This window comes from Delphinus delphis, chromosome 12 (assembly GCF_949987515.2).
Source record: "Delphinus delphis chromosome 12, mDelDel1.2, whole genome shotgun sequence".
In the NCBI taxonomy this organism is placed as follows: Eukaryota; Metazoa; Chordata; class Mammalia; order Artiodactyla; family Delphinidae; genus Delphinus; species Delphinus delphis.
The window spans coordinates 4,381,118-4,399,419 of NC_082694.2; the positions used below are offsets into that span (position 1 = coordinate 4,381,118).

Here is an 18,302-nt window from a genome sequence, read left to right on the forward strand (position 1 = left end):
GCTTTCCTTCTTCCTAATTACCCTGCAGCACCATCATGGGTATCTGTACCGTGCCCTCCAATGTGTCAGCTTAACAGTTTGGGGGCTTCTGTTTGTCTACACCGGCAAGCAGTACGTGGGCAATCATTGTATGGCATGTCCCACCCTCCCCTCTCCCGTGTGAGCAAGCAGAGGTTAAAACTGTGATGCAGCACAAGTTGTCAAGAATATGTGTTCTGAGTCAGAGAGGCCTGGGTTTGCTTATGGTTCCAGCTCTTACTCTTTCCCGTTGGAAAGTTATTTCAGCTAGCCCTCACTTTCTCATCTGTGAAATAAGGATAATAGTAGCTACTTCAAAGTGTTTCTGGGAGAATTAATTGGGACAATGCAAGCTAAGTGCCTGGTACATAGTAAGTACACAATAATAATAGATGCTATCATAGCATAATCAGAAGACCTCCCTTTCATGATAACATAAGGCACTCAAAAAAAACCCCATTCCTTTCTTGAATTATATATTCTGAGGTCTTAGAATGTTATTAAACTATGAACTCATTTAAGGCATCATGTGATTGAATTGGTCAGAATTGGGGGATCAAAAATTGGTTAAAAATATTGAATTTGTAAAATTTAAATTCTGTTAAATCGCTAGAGAATACTGAAGAACAGCTAGTAATAGAGGACAGGATAAGTTTAGATCGCAAAGACAATCTAATTCTTAATTTGATTTGTAACAATGTATGCTTCTTGAGCAACTATCTATCGTACCTCCTGCCTTTTTTTGTCTCACCCCGTAAAAGGTGAGATTTACAAATGAAGAAATGTTCATTGGGGAGGGAACAACAGAGAAAACCAGGGGTCTGAATAAATCTCCAATTGGATAAACCAGTTACATTCACAGATACGGTGCCCCGTGGTTAGAGAGAATCCATTATTCATGGGTTGTTTATTGGAACAAAGTTTTGGCCGCGCAAGTTTCCCTCATAACTGCCCAAATGAACTATTGTGCATTTTTTTCCTCCCTAAATATCACAATGCAAAAGGAAAGCATAGACAGGACAGGTAAAGGTGAAGTCGGTGTTCAACTAACATTTTTGTTTTAAAAGTAAAAAGAGCAGAGATTTCTGTAGCTTGTTTGAAAAGCCCAACAACCACAGCTGAAACTGACAAGGTCTGACATCTCCCCCTGCTTTTCCTGCTCCCATTTTCTATGAAAATACTGTAGACACTGGATCAGGAAAGACAGCGGAGCCTTAAAATAATCACTCTTTCAATTTGCCCCGTGTTAGTTTCCATAAGAGACAAAAGTGGGAACTGTAGCCGGCAGCGAGCAACTGTCTTGTTAGAACCTCCCTTGTCGATTCAGCTGTTGGCTGAAATCTGAAAGTGGCATTTTTCAAAAGGCCCTTTGGCTTCTGAGTCGATGGAGTTTTCACTTTGGAAAGCAATAAAAACGAATGGAAAAAAAGTGAAAATTACTTCCAAGTTTTCTTATACCTTAGGATACTATTTCTTATGCAAAGAACTTTTTATTTCTCTGCCCGGTAGTTTATGTATGAGAACCCGAAACCCACTTTATAAAAGCGAAAAGATACATCAAAAAATGAAACTGTGCATCTTTGGAAGGTTAAATCCTAGATCTTGGATGTGGGCTACCTTAACTGTAAACCTTATAGTGTGAAATTGCTTACATAAACATTCCATTTCGGGAGGTAGCTGAGTTTCCATCGAATACCATTCTTTGTTCCTTCATATTTTACCAACAAATTGTAAAGTTACAAAAGCTGGACAGACTTCCACAGAAGAAAGGTAGAGAGGATTTATAGAAAACACAGCCAGCCATGGAATTTAAATTGTTTTAAAAATATATTCACTTGGGAAAGAATATTATTCAAAACGTTACCATTGAACAGAGTTTCAAGCACTAATTCTTATAAAACTTTAAAATACAGAAGCCTCAAATAATCCTCAATACATGATTTTATTGGAGGGGGGGAAGCACTTTACAAATGTTCACTGCTATGAATGTACAATACAGTGTAGTAGTAATTCTTAGATAAAAGTTTTATCAAAAATCTGTGAGGTTTGAAAAATATCCCACAAAAGTAACTCTAAATGATGTGTTCTGGCTTCTCTGCTGCAGTCATCAAATCTCTAATATGTTTCTTTAAGTTGGGGAAAACCCCACTCTATTGTGAGAGAGAAAAGAATGAAAACAATATAAAGAGGAAACATTTATTATACATATTTACACAATTTAAGTGGAAAGTAATCTGTCAGATACACACTTATACCAGAGAGTAATCCATCCAATACATTAAAATACGTGATCTAAATCACGTAAAACCTAAATCTGTGAAACCTTCCACACTTTCACTTTCTCTTTGATTTTTACCTGCAACACCACAAACGACAAGGACCACAAAGAAAGGATGCTGGCTCTGACTTTTTTTTTTAAGTTTAACAGAAAAGCACATTGCAATTTTCACTTTTGACCTTTTTTTTTAACATTCGAATATTTATATCTAAAAAAATCATGTTCTTCAACTTATTTCTCATTTCCCACTCCCATCACCTGGGGGCATTAGTGTTCACATATCTTGCTTTTTTTTTTTTTTTTTAAATCAAAGAAGACACCAGGTTTGTAGATACATTTATATATTTCTCCATTAGATTTAAGTTTTTCACAAAATTTTTTTTTTTGATATTCGAGGCTCGATGTTGGAGCAAAGCTAAGTATTAGGATTGGGGTGTGAGAAAGATGCTGCAGACTGGAAGTTACAGATTTAAAAAGAACAGATAATTCTGGAGGAAAATCGCTCTGCTTAAATACATCAGGGGTCTGGTGTGCCCTTCGAGTGGTTACTAAACAATTTGTGTGTAAGTAGGATCTCAGTAATGGAAACACTGTTCAGCTTGCCTACTCTTCCTTCATCACTCATTATTGCCTTTGCCATGGGTTCTTTATGGGGCATCCATTAGGAGTGTACGCTAATAACAGTTTAATCCCACTACACCCAATTATATATCCCCCTTAACCAGTGTCTGCTTTCCTTTGCCCCTCTCCCTCGGAATTATGTCTAATAAAATAGAATACGCTAACAGAGAGTACTGAAGAGACAACAAACCTCTCCCTTCCCAACATTAAGAATTACAAATAGTAACTGTAACGCAACAGAAATAGCCAGAGAGTGGGCTGAAGTGCATAATGATGTACAGATGGCCTCTCACCCCATCTTCTATCATTAATAACACCACACCTGACAAAAGACACTGCCCGCTAGAACCAAACTCCATAAACACCCAAGATTTTATTAAACAACCCATTTTAGAACTTAAATCATTAAACCACATCTCCACGGGCTCTTCAGAAGGGCTGTCTGAGAGAAATAATGGATTGTCTGCAAACTTTTATCTTAGCTATTGCCTCTAGAGTTGTGCTGTTTAATTATTAAAATGTGGTATTAATGAAACATGCAATCCTGGAAAGGAAACTACTTTTATCATGGCACATGAAAGGCAAGTTTAATATACTGCATATACTGTATACACATTACAAATGTATTTGCATCCACCTTCTAAAGAGCCAGCATCCCCAACTCCCCCCTCCTCTCCTTTACAGCTGCTCAATCTGCAAGAATGTGCAGAAGTAATTTATCTGAAATGGCCACTATTGTTCTTGATTCTGATTTGATTCCAAAAAAGCCAAATAATAGAAACCATTTTGAACATCTATTTTGTGCACCTGTTGTGCTGCATTATGATACTCTGCGATTTCCATTTACGTCACATCTCTTGACGTGCCTTTGATACACCATGCTGCTTTGCTCAACAAAAATCCAGGATGCTAGAAACCAATGCCATACTTATGTGATTAACAAAATGGCAATGGCAAACGCTCCTGAATGGGAGCTCTGGAAGGAAACAGGAACAAGTCCATCTGACTACCAGCCAGACTACATCGAACCAACGTTAAGTAGACTTAAAGTAGTTGAACAGCCTGGAGGGACTGAATAAAAATAGAAGATAAATAAAAATATAAGATATTAATATCGTTAATGATTCTGTTACTCAGGTAAAACAATAAGACCTTGGTAGTTCCCTTTTTTTCCCCTTGTTGTTTTGGTCCTTGAATGTAATGGAGCTGGGAATCTGAACAGTTTTTCTGCTGGACTCTCTGTGTGGGCTGGTTTCTTGGTTGATCAACTCAGGGAGGCATGGGATTCCGCATTTGCTGCTTTTTAACTTGGCAGCATCATCTTAATTTGCATTTCAGTATTATGGCTTCTTCGACATTTCAAATACTTCCTTAGTAGCTTCTCACCTTAGCTTCTCCGTATAATGACACCACAATTATATGAAGATTTACAGTGACCAGAAAGAGTTGGTTGTGATAGCTGTGGGTGAAAGGACCATCAGATTTGTGTAGCACTGGTGGACACATGGATTTTGAAGTCTTGAAATACCCAAGTTGCCTTGGCTGTCTTTCATGTTTGTTAACAAGCTTCTTCCATGCTGAGTGGAGTCATGTAAATGCTCATGGAACCCAGATATCTTTGGCTACCTTTACTTATGTCAAATGATCATAATGCCAAGATTTTATGGCATGGAGATTATCCCTTAACAGTGAAAGCGTCAAGAACTTTGGTGTGCCTCCTAGGTGGTATTAATGAATCATATGAAATGGTTCCTTTCAAAAATTTGAAGAAGATGAAAATTGTCAGACTCGTAGCACGAAACGGGACATCTAAAGTCAAGTCTGGCTCTGTCCTAATGTAGGAATCAATCTCTCCTTCAACATCTTTGACAGATGGTCTTCCAGGTTCTGTTTGAACTTTCCACTGAAGGGCAAAGCCTGTTTAACAAAGCCGTGTGCTCTATTTGTAAACAGCCTAATTGTTAGATAGTTTCCCTTCACACTGAGCCGAAATCTGGGCCTTTTGAAGCAGAACCAGATAACACGCAGAAATTCAGTGCCCACCAAGGCCCCCTTCACGGGTCCGTGGGACCTGTGCCTTCACACCTGCCTGGTTTAAGCCTCTGTGGTCATCCTCTTCAAATTCTTAACCATTGTTAACAAGGGCTCCCACAGGTTCATATTTACGTGACCCCACAAATGACCAGTTAATACTGATGCCAGTTGTGATTTAAGATGAGAGACCTATAAGATCTCTTACACAACATGCCCTTTTTTGGGGCTTCTGGTATTATATATGGCAAAATAAAATAAGATCTATATGTGTATCTTATCAGTGGAATTACATAATATTTTTTGGACTTATTTGCAAACCAGTTTTAATTCACAGATCTTTCCCACTGCCATGTGCTCCCTCCCTCACACCTGCCCTCATGCCTCTTAATTTAGTGGGGTTCCAGGATGGGGTCGGAATATAAAATTGATGAAGTCACAGTCTCTGAGCTTCAGTATGATTAAACTGCTCTCTCCTTTGCTTTTGAAGTATTTACTCAAACCTTCCCTGTCAGTCAAAGTAGGAGTACATGTTTTGGCTAAGTTAAGCAGGGTCTAAGATGAGGAACAGCATGAAGTCGGAACACGTGGTTTGAATGCTGATTCGTGCTTGACCTTGGAAGTGACCCTCAACCCGGATGCGTTCCCTTCCTCATCCGGTCTGCCTGTACGTCCCACGGCTGCAGCCAAGCTTGACTCAGAGTGCTGGAATGTTGACTAACCCCAGGGCTTTGCCGAGCTGGACACAGGGTTTCACAGGCCCCAGCATCGAGCTCTATCCTTCCCACCCCACCCAGATTCAGAGCCCACAGAGAAATGTCTTAGAACCCCCCGCCAGACAGACCTGTGCACAGTGAACGCAGACCTTGTGTTTTTTCTCTTGGTTTTGCCTGATGCTCTTCAGGGATCATGTGTTATCTCACAGTTGTGGAAGGAATTCTGCAAAATGTTTTCAAGGAAGAGCAAAGCTACTGGAACCTTCTTAGATCGTGGGCCTTGAGCATGAATGCATGAGGGAGTCGTTTACAGCACTAGCTGTTAAAGTTTGGGAAATGATCTCATCGAGAGAGAGAGAGATAAAGCACAAACCCAGTCCTGCTTCAGCCAGGACTGTCTGACTAGTGTGGAAGTGGGGCTCCCAGATGAATAACTAGAAGCCAGGACTCCAAGAGATTGACTGCAACAGAAATTATCGCCTGAAAAAACCAGAATCTCAACACTGCTGATAAACAAAGCAAAGAGTACTACTGGGATATCTCTAATTTCTATTCCCAATAAAAAAAATCATCCTTTCTTTCTTTCTTTTTTTTTTTTTTGCGGTACACGGGCCTCTCACTGCTGTGGCCTCTCCCGTTGCGGAGCACAGGCTCCGGACGCGCAAGCTCAGCGGCCATGGCTCATGGGGCCCAGCCGCTCCGCGGTATGTGGGATCTTCCCGGACCGGGGCACGAACCTGTGTCCCCTGCGTCGGCAGGCGGACTCTCAACCACTGCGCCATCAGGGAAGCCCATAATGGAACATTTCTTAAAAGATAAAATGAAATAATGTGCATGAAAGTGTTTTGAAATTATATTTACATATAAAGTATTATTATCTTAAAAGTAAATTGCAATGTTTGGGTCTAGGAAAAAAAAAAAAGCATCCTGTAATTGAACCTAAGAAGTGAGCGTGTGGATATTTGAATATGGTACACGCTCAGTTTTCAAGGTAGATGTGAGTGACTTTGAACATTTCCCAGAAGTAGTTTTCTGTTGTGAAAACGTTTTGGTATTTATTTCAGATGAATAACATCGCTCGGGTTCCATATTTTGACTTTAAGATACCCTAACTGGCAATTTGGTGATTTCTCAGGACACACACACACGCGTTCCTTACCAGGCTAGACTCTTGACCGGAAACAATCACTTTCATGAAATCACATCACTTATTTCCTTAACTAGAAAGTTTAGCTTTTCACCTATCAACCTCTCTTGTCAGCTTGGCCAAAAGAGAGAAAAGAAAATGGACATGGTGTTTTTGTACCTCCCCTCTAAGTTGGTATCACCTTTCTTTGGCTGGTGAGATAAAAATTGTGCTGCCAGCATCGGCTCTCCAGAGGGGACCACAGTCAGCGGCCCCGCTCTCTGGGCCGCGGCTGTAGCCCAGGGCTCAGGACACATCTGCCAATTGCCCAGACTCTTGAGGATCCAGGTTCTCTCCAAAAAGCATTGTTGTTAAATAAGCAGCACATGGATCTATTTCAAGCAACAAGTCACAGTAATGGATTGCCTGGAAGTGTCTGAATTTGGAAGCATATATTTCCTCCTGTACAGTCACGAGTTTCTGAAGAAGTTTTCCCCACCGGAGGAAAAATGTCATAATCATTTTTTTTTTTCTGGGAAATGTTCATTTCATGTGTGAAACCAGTTGGTAGGAGTGAGATATTTCTATTGACTGACTTCGACTATAGTGATTTTGTAATCAAGTAAAACATTTAACTCATAAACACGGAAGGAATTTACCATGAGGAAGGGATGGGAAACTAGGACAGGGCACGCAATGTGGAAGGTACCCTTTTGATCTTTTTCTCTGAACTCTCTCACTTCTTGCAGGCATCATTTTTGGAAGAGAAATTGAAACCCTGCATTATATTTATCTTCCCTCGCCCCAAATTCTCTTTGCTGAAGACCAAGGATAACTTTTTAACTGTTAGTCACTAGAAAGTTAAAGAGTGAAGATGAAGGAAGAGTGGGGTGTGTTGACCTTCTACTCTGTTGGAGAGACTGCCTGTTTTTTAAAAATTTATTTATTTATTTATTTTTGGCCGTGTTGGGTCTTCGTTTCTGTGTGAGGGCTTTTTCTAGTTGCGGCAAGCAGGGGCCACTCTTCATCACGGTGCGCGGGCCTCTCACTGTCGCGGCATCTCTTGTTGCAGAGCACAGGCTCTAGGCGTGTGGGCTCAGTAGTTGTGGCATGCAGGCTTCAGTAGTTGTGGCTCGTGGGCTCTAGAGCACAGGCTCAGTAGTTGTGTCACATGGGCTTAGTTGCTCTGCGGCATGTGGGATCTTCCCAGACCAGGGCTCGAACCTGTGTCCCCTGCATTGGCAGGCAGATTCTCAACCACTGCGCCACCAGGGAAACCCAGACTGCCTGGTTTTGCCCAATACGGACTTTCAGGGCAAAAGCTCTCTCTGCTCTCACCTTCCCATGACAGTTAGCCTCCTGTGTTCCACCTCCAGCACTGAGGAATATTAGGCTTTGGATGTCTGATTTTCATCGTTCTGATGGAACACTCTTAACTCCCGCTGTCCACTCGGTTCAGCAGCTTATAGAGAGATGCTTATTATCTTGTGCCTCTCTTCTTTCTGGCATTTGTGAGGCTGGGCATGTTCTTTTTAAGCCAGAATAGAAAGAGATTCTGAGGAGACTAATCCCATGTGGATATAGTCTTCTTTCTTATTTTATTATGATTGACAGAATGCCTATCAAAGAGTATGAAGTACTATTTCATTAAAATTGGAAGCTATAACTGTATCTTCTCTAACACATTAATTTCCAGAAATGACCCTTTTTCTGAAATGGACTTCCAGGTACCATGATGGGTTCCCAGGGAACAGAAGGAAATAACCATTATTTTCATGTAATCGGTGCTATCGACTTTCATAGGACCGTGGAACACAGTGCAATGCTCATCAATTGCTGTCCTCTCTCAATCTCTAGCTCCCTTTCTCATTCCCTCCATCTCTTTGTCTTTCAAGAATGAGGAAACATATACACCCACCAATGTCGTGATAGCCATATTATTAAAGTATTATTTGCCTGGTTGCTCCAAGTTTTATTTTACTGAAAAGTGGAGCACCACATGACACAAGATACTGGCTTTTCTGAGTCTCAGAAAGAAGTCAGCTTCCTACATGGAAAACACATCTTGGGAATGTTTTTGTTGCCAAAAGAGCTGTTTCTATCGAAGTGTCAGGAAGACTGTTGTAGATGAAAAGCAGAAGAAATATTTAAAAATTGTTTCCCCAGTCACTTGGGCATGGTAGATCTGTGTGGGACAGGCTGGAGTTGTTTTTCTTCCCTTCTCTCCCCAGGTCATGTGGAAGCTTGAGCCTATAGAGGCAACCAAGGTGAACTGGCTCATTCCACACAATGGGGTGGATCATTCACCACGGGGTGTCCTTGATGGTGTGCTGTCCACTCTAATTTTAAACTTCTAAGCAATGGGAGTTCCACCACTTCCCTTGGAAGATTACCCTACAGTCTAATAGACCTCAACATTAAGAAGATTTTCAATTGGTAATTGGTAATCAACCTAAATTTCCCTTTTCTTAATTTCATCCCATTACTCCAAACCCTATCCCCTTGTTCCACAGAGCACTTCGCCCTCATTAATGTTTACGCTCTCCAAATACTAATAGACTGCTGGAAAATAAAAACAAAAACAAAAGCACAAACCAAAACCAAAACCCTCTCAGTTACCACTTAGCTAGACCACAGATAGTCACTTCTTCTTTGAAAAATATGTCAGTTTCCATATACACCGTTCTCCTTAAAAGCATTCTTTAATGGTAAAAGATTTAAGTATTTTTTTAATAAGCAAAAAAAAAAAAAGTCTATAAGTGAAAAACACAGCAGTCTGTAATAGACTAAAGGGGAATACATGCATTCTTAAGGTGGGCGGGTGGTAATAGTATAGCTAACTTCACCTTCTTTTGCCCTTTACACAGACACAGAACAAACCATTAAGACAATTGGATGAAGACTTTTCCCCCCAAAGTTATCTACTTCTATTCTAGTTCTTTTGTAATAGTATCCTTGCATGTTATGAACTAACAGAGTGTTTTCCTGTTTGACAAAAACACTGATTGATAATGTATTGTCTATCAATAATCATTAATTTAATAAAACCATCAATATTAGTGCAAATAATTTGGGTTACTGCATGGTTATATAAAATATTACAGCAGAGTAATTCTGCACGTGAAAACTAAGCCTTAATTTATGTCTCATTCATACCACTCACTGTTCTTTTCTATATCTAGACCACTTCACCAACTTGATTTACTGGTAAAGTCAAAGACCGTGTTTTAGTAGAAAACCTTCAAAATAATATATGTTTAAAAAAATTGAGATTTCCATTTATTTTCCTCCAGTGTTTGAAAACTCCAGCCCCCTGGTCTCTGTTTAGAGAAATAATTAGATCCCTACTGTATCTAGATCCCTGTAGTAGCAACTTGGTTCTGACTCTATCCTTGAATGCTGTGAGACTTCTTGATTCTTTTGACTTTTATCTTGAATTTTAAGCTAGTTTTCTGCTTACATTTGTGGTCCCTGTTACATGTTTTACCTGAATATACAAGTCAATGGAGCAGAAGGAATATTGCATAACTTTTGGAAAGTTATTCTATACCCTGTACCCTGAAACACTTAATCCTCTAAGATGGCATCCTCGTAATGTAAACTATTGCCATTCCCGAAGATATTTATGTGCCTTTCTAGAAAACTTCTGGTTGACATCATGAACATTTGTAACATTTGTAACTGTTACCAGATTCAACAACATTTCAGTTTCACTACATGGATACAAGTCCAAGACTGAGTGTTCTTCGTTATACTTCTTCCCTTAGGCCACATGGTTGAATATCTAGGACGTTGCATTGATTTCTAAGAATTTCCTGTTCACATATTTGCTAGCAGCACATAAGATCTCCTTAAGTTGGAAACAAGAGAAATAAACTCTAGAAAACGTAAGCAGAAGAGGGGGATTGGCTAAGATAACACTGTGGCCTTTCAAGGCATCAAACGTGAGGAGTTGATGAATCGTGTCTGCAGAAGGAGCACAAAGGTGGCTGAATCTAGGTCTTCTGGAACAATGCATAAAATTCATCTGTCTTCTGCTGTGTCGGTATTGATGTCACCAAGTTCCAACAATTCTCAGCAAGTGGGCATTTCTTTTTCCAACGTTAAATTCCTGGGAGAGAGAACCCGGCTCTATGTGAGCTCCTGTGGAGACTGGCCCATGAACTAAGTCAGGGATTTGGACTCAGGAAACTTGCAGGGCACCTGGGGCCCAACCCTTCTGCATCAGGGATTCCTCCCAGAGATGGAGAAATCTCTCTGAGAAATCCATGCATAAAAGAGGTCTAACCCTCTGGAGTTGAAGCTATATTGCATGGCAGGTCCGGAAGAAGATTAATTTGACATATTGCAGCCAACACTTCTTCAATGTTACTTCCCCCCTTTTTCTGAGATTGGCATATCGAATTTGTAACATTTCCTTGGGTCATTGAGGGTAGATCTTTATGTGAAAATCTAGGATCTTTCCAGTGTAAGTGGTTGCAAAATTTCAGTGAGAATGCAACTTGTATATGAAGTGAAAATATAATTTATTTTCTTTATTTTGGTTGCAGCTCATCTCGGCTTCTTCCTGAGGCCTCATTTGGTAGTGAGCGAGGGTATGGGAGAGAAATTAATCAAATGTCCAATCAAGTTTGGAGCTGTCAGTCCTGATAATTTAAGCCATCTTTCTCAGTTGGTGTTCATTCTTCCATTTGGATAGAAAGACCAATCTCAGGTATTTACCCCTTCCCTGCTTCTTCTCCTAAGATGACATCCTAGTGATGGGAAAGGTGGGTGCAATTTATGCATCCTGCTGGCCTTGGGGATAAAGTACGAATTGTATCATAATCTGGTCCTCTCCTGGCTGAGTCCACTCTCTCTCTGGTCTCTAGATGTCTGCTTGCATTCCTGGAAGGATCCAGAGCTGGTGAACTCATGATTCTTCATTTTGTCTTGGGCAGAATGATAGGGCAGGGCACAGGACTCCTCTTGTGGATATGACCTCAGTTCACCTCTCCATCTGGAGAACCCCATGTCCCTGCCCTGAGATCAATCCAGCTCAGTGACCAGTGGTTTGTCCCCAGTCTTCGCCGTGTGGCTGTCTTGCCCTGTGACAGCAGCACCCACTCATTAAATAACCAGGAGCAGCTAGGGAAGCTCAACCACAGGGCTTCCCTCTGCCTAATCACTTGACAAGGCAATGGCCACTGTGATGTGGGATTTGTAAGAAACATTATAGCAATTCTTCAGTTGTTTTCAGGACGAGCTTTGTATGGAGAATATCTATTGCTCTACCTTTAACACTCAGGTCCTTTATTCTGGTCGTTAAAATTTGCCGGACATTTTCGTGAGATAAAAATATTGAAGTCTAAGATTATTTCCATGTGCATGAAATCACAGTTTACAGAGCTTCTCTGACCATACAACTTTTGATTTCATAGGACAAGTTGAAGTCTTCTTCCAACAGTAGATTTAGATGTCAAATTGTCCAAGGACTAACCTTGCTTGAATCTCTTCCCCAATCTGTTGTACTGTGGGGATTTTCCAAGGTTACCTAAGTCTTCACAGAAAATCTAAATGTTCACAGCTCTTCATGTAGTTTCTGGATCAGGGATGTCCTTTATTATTATCACATACATTGAAATAGCAGAGAATTTTTTCCATATTAAGATTGATACAGTAAAATGGCCTTTCTGTTAAATATAATTAGTTTTATTAAAACAACATAAGTGGTTTTATTCCAGGTCTGGAGTGATTCTTTGAAAAATAAGTCCAAAGGTGTTATTTTCAGTGGTACCTCACCAGAGCCCAGTGTCTGGATTCTGACTTGCATTCTCTTTATTGTTTTGGTTTTCCATCCCCAAGCCTACAGAAATGTAAAATGAACTTTCCACATAGCTGTTTTTTTTTAAAATTACTGCTCTTTTTTAGTCTCTGTATGTTGTATGCTTTCTTTGTAACCAGGGAGTAGTTACGGAGTGTAAATAAATTGAACTTCTTTTCTTATTTTCATACTGACCTTTTCAGAGAATGTTATGATTTTCCCTCTCCTGCCACTTGTGACTGTTCTCTGGCTATATCTTCTTACACTCTTAGATCCTTAACATTTGGGGGTTCTATTTAGACCTGTGTGAGCATGTCATGTAATTTATTTTTTTTGGAAAAATGTATTTTCAGTGGATTTGCATGCCTAGGAAGCCCATGGGCCCCAGGTGGAGAATAGGTGGCTTTCAAATCTCCTCCCTCCATGTGTGATGACCTCTAGGTAGTACGGAGACGGGCTCCAAGGAGTGAAAAAGCTCTCCTGTTTCTCTCCTCCTGTGCTCAACCTGGGTCATCCATTCGCTCATTTATCCTCTCAGGAAAGATTTCTAGGGTACCCACTGTTTCCCAAGAGTTAGGAGGGGTCAGCAGAAAACAGAAAACTCTGTCTTTGGCCACAATTTACATTTAACTCCAGTCGGTATTCTATCTTTCTCTTACCTGTAGAGGGATCCAGAGAGTGAACTAAAGGAAGGTCAGATTATGGCTATCACAAATATTACCAAATAAAATACCTATCAACTAAACTCACATGCCAAGAACCACCATTTCGGTCATTATCTCCAATATTTCTACCAATTATAGTCAGGGCTTGCAGACATGTTGAGTTATCATGTTTATGGAAAACATGAGCTGAAACATGAAGACCAACAGGCATGGCAGTCACCAGAAGACTGGGATAAAGAGACTGATGCTGAGGCAGCATCCATTCTCCATTGAGGTCATCTCCCCAAGCCACCTGAGAGGTTAAATCTTACTATAATAATGTGCCTTCCGCAGACAGAGGTCAAGATGAAGACATGAACAAATAAAAACATCCTATGTCTTAACGCTAACCTTTGGTGATTATTACATGTATATGATAAGTCAAACCATAGTGTAGAATTTTGTCTGCTAGATATATTTATTGTTTTTATCCTCAAGATAAGCTTTGTGACTCTCTTTAATAGCATAATTGGTTCAATCTCCCTCTCTCTCTCATCCTCTGCATATATATATATATTTTTATATATATGCAAATGCATGGTATAAACATATATTCCCATATGATAGAAACATTTATTTTTATGGAGAAATAAAACCTCCATGAGTAACTTGTTATTCAAAACTAGTGTTCACATTATAGTTTTTTGTTTTGTTTTGTTTCTTTTTTTAAATTTTTACTGGAGTACAGTTGCTTTACAATATTGTGTTAGTTTCTACTGTACAGCAAAGTGAATCAGCTGTATGTATACCTATATCCCCTCTTTTCTGGACACATGATAGTTTCTTTAAAAGTATTTTATCCTTGCTAAATAACTATTTTTTAAAAAGCTGACGAGGCAACATAGTGGATTTTACTTATTAAAGCGTTCACTTAGTTATCAGAAAAGTCCCTATAACGTCAATAAGTGGCCCTGTGAAAACATTTACAAATTAGACAAAAAGCAAATTTGGGCTTTTTAATCTCATCAACTAATAGCTCTAAAATAACCAAGCGACTCTGATAGTGAGGCTAGAGCAAAAAGACAAGCTCTCCGGTGATACTAGAAATTATACCCCTGTCTAACCAAACACTGCCCATCCCACTGGACACCGCCATCTTCCTTTTTCTAAGGAGGATGGTGCCATCTTTATCAGACAACACTTTGTGCTGAGTTCAGGCTACTGTTTCTTCAATGTCTTCTTTAACTTTTACTTTGTTCTTCAACCTGTTGTACATGACAAGAGGGGGCTCTCAACAACTTATGAAAGCTTTTGATGAATCTCCTTTCCCAAGGCTCTTGGCCAACAGGTGCAAAATAGTGAACTTAGAGATGTAGTGATAAAAGGACAACTTATTGTAATGGCAAAGACCTCACCCATTGAATTTCAGAAATGGCATCAAGAACGACTCTTAGAGGACACAGCACACTGGGGTGGCTGCAACAGGATGGGGTTAAAAAGTTAATTTCTGACCCTCTACAAAGTTACTGACGTTTTGTTTCTACTTCTGGGGGAGTGGGTGGATGAGACCCCTAAGAAGCGAATTAGCATGTGTTTCTACTTCTCTCTCCTCTGTGGAATTACTCGTGCTGAGCCCAGAGTCAGAGAGCAGTCCCTCCCTGCTCTTCTCTTAAGCAATTTATTTTTTCATTTATTTTATACCCATCTTTACCAACTTGCTATAATTTAGTTTATATTACTACTATGCCAATACATGAACCAGGGAAGATCTTCTTTCGCTCATGGTACCATATGAATTGGTCAAGGGCAACGACAATTCCAAGGAGAAATTTGGGCTTGAAAACTGAGTTCCTCCCACCGGCAGCCTCCCTGGCACATCGCCATTTGTATCTAAAGCTTCTTCTGAGGAAATCACAGCAGGCTGTTCCCTGATTGCCAATACATTCTCCAAAAGGGGGGGATGAGAGGCTCTGACAAAATCCAGCCTCTCGTGAGATGACTCCACATGAAGGTCATCTTTAAAATAGAGTCATATTTTGCAGCTCTTCAGGCAGACACCACAACGCATTTTACAGAAACATACCAAGATGGCAAAACAGTTCAGTCCTGTTGGAAGAGTCTTTATTTTCTATTTTCCCCTTTCCCTAAAATGGGCGATCGCTTTTCTGCCAAGGAGGCTCAAAAGGGCCATGAAAACTAAAGTCTTTCAAAGCTGTTCAACGCAGCTTCCAATTTACAATAAAATTCAGCATGATAAAATCTTCCAGGAAAATCTCTGGAGCATCCTAGCCACATTACACAATTTTCCTTTACGTTCAGATTTTGGCATTCAACACCTTGAGACACAGGGAGAACAAATGTGTGCAGGGAAAGCAAAACAAAACAAAAACCAAAATAGAAAAAAAAAAAAACCCAACAACAAAGACAGTGAGAAAAACGCAAACAACCACGCGAGCTATTCAGCATATGCCAGAGTAAACCATCGGTGTGGGTTTGCCACGACTCTGCCCTGCAGGTAGAGGCAGGCAGCACGGGAGCCATGGAAGGGGAAAGAGAAAGACAGCAGAGTCTAGGAGCTGGGAGCCCGCCCGAGCAGGATGCAGGATGCAGGACGGCCTGCCCGGGAGCCGCAAGACACACCGTCAGCCATGCAAAACAGGACATACCTTTCTGGCTCGCTCGTTCTGTCGGCTGAGACAAAGCAGTCCCATTCGCAGCGGGAGGCCAAATCAAAATGAAATTTTATTTAGTCTGCACTGTCCCCAGATTGGGTTTCAGAATGACTGCTTTAGGAGATAGCATGGATGGGGCTCGGCATGCTTTGCATATGAAACTGCGGTAGGAAAAGAAATCTACATAATCAAAAAAATCTGTGCTCTGCCTGTGTGACAAAAAACCCGGACTCCAGTGATTTTACTGCAGTGTATGTTTTCAGGCAGGCCCTTCTGGGGTGAAGTACGGTTTTTTTTTTAAAATGTCTTATACAATATTATCCACAAATAGTAGTAAATCTGAAATACTCTGGTTTATGAAAATATACAGGTGCCTCATTACAACTCTGCCACGTTGAAAAATGGTGATTTTTCTGTATATTTTTGAATGCATCAAAAATTTGTGTGAGAAAACAAATGGAATTTTAAAACATGTGCAGATTATTTCTGGGGGGGTTGTTCTGACAATGACTCTACCTCTGAACCTCGAAAAAATAAATGAAAAGCTTAAGCCTGATGCAAGATGGAAATAAAGACCCTTTGACTTTTCTCTGGGAAGATACTTAACTCATTCATATTTAGAAGCTATTTTTAAAAATGGGGGGAGAGCCTCACAAAATGCTCTTTAGATGTTGGAAATATTTTTCAAATCAAGAAAAGGGACTGGAAAATAGATCTAGAATGTGCATCAGGGAATCTTTGAAAAAAATATATGTATACATACAGACACAGTGACTATGTTCTTAATACAGGGTTATCACTGGCCTGACCAGGGAGGGAAGACGTGTGCCAGGTATAGGGAAACAAGGGGGCAGAATAGAGCCTGTTGGTAAATATATATTATTTCTCAAAGAAATACTTATGCCAGCTTGATTTTGATAGATCAGTTCCTTGAGGTTGAGTGCTGCCAATCATTTTCTTTAAAGAGGAAAAAAAAAAAAAAAGGAAAAGAAAAAAGAAATCGAAAGCAAGAAAACCTACCTGTGTAAAATGATAGCAAAAAGGCCAGGCAGGCTCTCCCCCCAACCCCGCACAGGGCTCTGAAAAACATGGAGAGTCCTGATTCTGTTTTGCGAAGTATTCCTAAGGACGGCAGGAATATGAAATCTGCCCATTGAAGCTCTGAAGAAGGAGTCTCCAAGCCACAGCCCAGAGCACCAGAAGACTTCTCCCAATAATGAGATACAAACAATGTGCTTCCACACAGCCCCAGCAGAAATCACCAAGGATGGAACCCATGGCCCTCAGAGAGATAGGCAAGACTAATTCTGTGATTCGGGTTTGGACATCATTTTCTCAGCAAAACTCTCCCCTGCTCCAGCTTGGATTGGCGACCAGTCAATAACAATATTTACAAATGTAAAGGTCTCCTTCAATTGATAATTTTGCATTCGGGATGATGGCATCGTGTTCCGCTGTGCACGCTACCAGCATAATTAAGGCCCCCATTCCAAACAGAGCAAAGCATTCGCTTCATCTTATGCTCTGGGACCACCGCATCCGGGTCTCCCCGCAATGAGGGCAGCCCGGTGGGTTCTCTGCTGCTTTCAGGGAAGGCCCTCCTTTGCCTTGGCTTTCTATTCTAGTGTAATTATTCAGAGTTATTAAGCAGGAGTTTTGCCTGCATCTTATTTTTAGTGACAAAACACCCCTTTTCTAAGGAGCGGAAAGATGTTAATTCTTAACAAATCCTATATCCTCCAAATTCAGTGCACCTGGCATTCACCGTCTACCTAATAAGCATCTGTGGATATGCAAATGTTCAGTGTCTCGGTAACCTCATTAATTTACCCCTCAGGCAATCAGAGAAGGTGAACCAGTCCTGGGCCACTAGTGCTGGAAATGGTGCCGATCAGGCCACGAGGACGAGAGGAAAGCTCAGGCTGCTGTAGAAATACTGTTTCGTCTTCCTGCCGTCCTTTGGCACTCAGATTCAAACAAAGACTCTTCCTGTACTTGGCTGACAGCAGAAAGCAAAAGTAATAAAAAGAAAAAAAAATTGCCGAGGCGTAATAACCAAGATCTCCCCTTTGCCACCCAAGACAAACCAGAGTTGATTCACGGTTTGAACAAAATCTCCGCAACAAGGCTGTTTCCCAACTGCCCAAGTTGTCTGACGTTGTGATTTATTGGGGGCTGGGTGGAGGGTGGGCAGAGGGCAACCTGCTTTCCATACTGCAATGCAATCGAATCATCTTTCTCTTTGCCCACATTAAAAGCCCTGAATAATGTTTATGAAATGTTAGGGAATCCCGGTAGGTTTCCTCTTTAACAAGCCATGTATGACAAATCACAGTGTAATGTACTGCGTTCTTAATCTTTAATTAGAATGTGAATATCTGCTAGAGAACGCA

At 40.6% G+C, this 18,302-nt stretch overlaps 1 long non-coding RNA gene across 1 annotated transcript in view; it reads right to left on the reverse strand.

The window, feature by feature from the left end:
- Window positions 1–16,035, reverse strand: part of LOC132435549 (uncharacterized) — a 36,908-nt gene extending 20,873 nt beyond the window's left edge. The window contains exon 1 of the long non-coding RNA XR_009521580.1: window positions 15,904–16,035. This is a non-coding gene — a long non-coding RNA (uncharacterized lncRNA). The remainder of the gene's footprint in view (window positions 1–15,903) is intronic.
- Window positions 16,036–18,302: the final 2,267 nt, after the last annotated feature.